This window comes from Bombus fervidus, chromosome 4, assembly GCF_041682495.2.
Source record: "Bombus fervidus isolate BK054 chromosome 4, iyBomFerv1, whole genome shotgun sequence".
NCBI classification, from domain to species: Eukaryota; Metazoa; Arthropoda; class Insecta; order Hymenoptera; family Apidae; genus Bombus; species Bombus fervidus.
The window spans coordinates 5,560,943-5,564,847 of NC_091520.1; the positions used below are offsets into that span (position 1 = coordinate 5,560,943).

Consider the following 3,905-nt stretch of genomic DNA (forward strand, 5'->3'; position numbering starts at 1 on the left):
AAGTTATATATTGAAAATTCCAGAAATTGGGATGAATGGGTGGAATTAGCCATGTTTTCCTATAACACCTCTGTACACGAAGGAACGAAATTCTCTCCGCACGAATTAGTCTTTGGACACTTGGCCAGAAAACCCACTGGCGAAATACTAATAGAAGAAAACATGGAACCAACTTATGCGAAATATCTCAGAGACCTGTTCGATAAAATCAACACCGTGCAGCAAACAGCAAGAGAAAATTTGATGAAATCCAAGTTAAAGTCAAAAGAATATTACGACAGACGAATTAACCCACAAAATTTCAAAATAGGAGATCTAGTATACCTACTAAAGGAACCTAGCAAAGGAAAGTTTCTCGATCAATACACAAGACCGCATAAAGTGTTAGAAATTTTGCAGAAGCAAAACGTCAAGATTGAAGTGATAGGAGGTCCACGAATAGTACACCTGAACAAGTTAAAACTAGCACACAACCGAAATAGACAATAGTCAAAACGATTTCAAGAGGTAACGTAGCACAGTAGTATATAGTATATCGCTGCTTGTCGAACAATGAATATAGCGGAAACCTAAAAGAAAAAAAAAGAATCATTATGTATTCTAACTACTATTTAAATATAAAATACTTTAAATCAATAAAATAAGATATTGGAAGAGGTTTAAGAGCGAAAATTACCTTGTAAATCGACGAGGTTCGTACACAATTAATAATTGTAAAAATTAATGTATATGCAGAAATTCCACAGGAACATACGACGGCCAGCTGAAACAAAAGGATGGGTTAACCTCAATTGTCAACAACATTAAAATCAAACTAAAGGAAGCTACGATAATGATCAATGATTGATGTTCAACAACAGACTTATAGTTGGCCAATGGAAAAATTGAGACCATCTTACTTACAGGTATGAGAATACCAAAATTAATAAATATTAAGATTGACAATTATAACCTGAAAAAGAGAGGAATGTTAATAAAACGCCTTGGAATAGAAATTGATAATAGCAGGAAAGTCATTACTCATATCGAAGGGGTATACACAAGAGTCGATGCAGCTACAAGAAACTTACCGCTAAATTTAAATGAACACGTACGGACTACGGAAGCAGATACTACTGGAATGGTTAAGAAGGCAACAGGAAACTGGAAAACCAAGGAAGAATTAGTGAAATTATAACAAAATAACTCAACGTTGATGCAGCGGTCTTCGCAAAGAAGAAAAAGGACAGATTATTCTACTATATGGATACTTACAAGTATAGCATTTTTATTACTTACAGATCTAGGATAAAATAAGGTAGTCATAATAAGTGGTGTCCCTGCCAGGATTGTCAATAATGACAATGACAGTTGACGATATAACGAAGAAACAGATGATGCCTACGTGTGCGACACAGCATATGGACTCTAAGAATAAAGTCGGAGAAGCTGTAAGCAATAATAATACAGTGAACGTTTTAACTAACAAGATATGGACTATCTTCAAACTGTGTTGTATCATTATGAAGTAATAACCAACTAGTAAGGAAGTAAAATAGCAAAGGAATGAAAGAAGAGGTTATAAATCAATCAAGATAAGTTAACCGAATACCAACAACATGAACGACTGGAATAAGAAGATAAGATACTACCTTAACTTATATAATATTATTATACCAAATTTAATATACATAAATTAGTATTATAATACATAATGATAGTCGTTGATACGAAACACTATAAACATATAGAATTAAATAAATTAAATGGCATTTCTATACTTACAGAAGTAGGATAAATAAACGTACCCATAATAGATGCTGAGAATGTAATGAAGAACCAAATGATGCCAAACAAGCACCATGTAAATGTTCCAAGCAAGCGACGCAACATTGGAAAATAGAACTGGAGAAACTATAAACAATGATAATTCAATAAGCAAGGTTTAACTAATAATATATGGATTAGCTCCAAAAACTATACCATACAAATACGAAATAACAGCAAATCACAAGTAAGAAGCAACGACAAATTAATAACAAGGAAATAGAAAAGCACAATAAATACAGAGATAGGTTAGGAATCAATCAAAATAGGTTAACTGAGTACCAAAGACCAATATGATTAAAGTAAGAAATTATTATATTGTATTACAGTATTACTACATTAAATCAGGTATAAGGAAATAAGGTTATATACATAATAGCGACCGATGATATAACACAATATGCACATGTTAAATTAAACCAATTAAACAAAGCTACACGAATATAAATCACTCATAACCAAGCAGTTAAACAGTGCTATTAACAATTTATAGATTTCAACAACAATACAATCCACACGCTAATACGTAACACACAGCATATATATACATATTATAACAAACACAAAAACAATATTATTGTCATTCCAATTTTCAATTGCACTAAAATAGAGTTACAAATAAGTAACAAATAAACAATTATTTTGGTATTAAAAGTTATAAAACACATCACTATACTCTTACTGGACATTCATTCACAAGGGGCCATTTTGAAAATAATACTGATCGTCGCGAGCATGAAATAGCTTCTACATGCAATAATTATACATACTATAATAAACACAAATAATATTATTTTCATTTCAATCACACGTTATCTATTAAAATAAAGACACAAATAATTAACAGATAAATAATTAGTTCGATATTAATAAAAGTCACTATATACTAGGGACATTCACAAGCGGCCATTTTGGAAGATGACACTGATCAACGCGTGCATGTAGTAACTTTTATGTTGCAAAACCAATTATATTTTCCATGAAGGAAATTATTCAATAAAACAATAATAGAACAAATGGAAGATTGTAACAAAGAAGAAATAATAATTAATACAATATAATACATCATTATTATATAGAAAAAATTTTAATAGAGATCAGCCATAAAATGGAAAATAAATCAAATTTTTGTAATTAATTACAATTAATTACTGATTATTTATTGACGAATTGACGGAGAAGAATACATAATATACATATGAAGGTAGAGGAGCGGCAGGAAAAGCAATCATACCAGTTAAGGATGAAACCACGTTAACAACAATAGCAAGATACAGCGTCAAAGCTCTGGAACGGCGTTATCGAATTTGAAAGAATTAGTGCGGCGATACTTGAACGCTTCATAATATTAAAACTAATCAAAGGGATAGTAGACATAGTTATACATGGATACCAACTACATGAGACCTACGGATGTGGAATCGCCCTACTCGGAGAAATATGCGGCTCAGTCACCAACCTATTACTATACATCAAAAGAAGGCGCAATAATGAAGATCAAACAAACAATCACAAGGAATATCAATCACACCAACCAGTGCAGTGGACCAACAACCAACAGCATCTACATCCGCTCTGAATGAAGTCAGGGACACGCTCAATCAAATTTCCTCCGGAAATTTGAACCCCAAGAGGGGGGTTGTCACGTCTCGCGCACCGCATGTGCCGTAACGGAAGCAAGCGAAAGCTACAGCATGCGAATAGCGCACATACGGTATAAAAAAAATAAAATACTTTAAATGAACTAACAAAATATAGGTACATACATTAAATATAGAAAACCGACATTAATAACCGCATCGAAAATATTGAGATCTATTCAAGAGTTCGTATCTACCACTAATTCTAGAATTTATTCCTTGTAACATTTCTAACTCGCGATCTAACATTTTGTAGTAAATTCTAATATTCGGTATACTATCCACGATTTACGAAATATTGATCTTCCCTTATACTGTAATATATTGTGAACATGATTTTCCATGGCAAAGCTATCGCTACTATTCTTAATTGTCGAACTCTAATTATATAAATTATAATTCTATCTAATATCTAATTATATAAATCTTAACACTACGAAATTACGAACGAAAGAAAGA

At 32.0% G+C, this 3,905-nt stretch overlaps 1 long non-coding RNA gene across 1 annotated transcript; it reads right to left on the bottom strand.

Moving 5' to 3' along the window:
• Positions 1-1,032: 1,032 nt before the first annotated feature.
• LOC139986127 (uncharacterized) lies at positions 1,033-1,821 on the bottom strand. The gene is made up of 3 exons (XR_011799572.1): positions 1,788-1,821; positions 1,279-1,428; positions 1,033-1,143 (listed from the first exon to the last, which is right to left on the bottom strand). It is a non-coding gene; the product is annotated as an uncharacterized lncRNA (long non-coding RNA).
• Between the last annotated feature and the right edge of the window lie 2,084 nt (positions 1,822-3,905).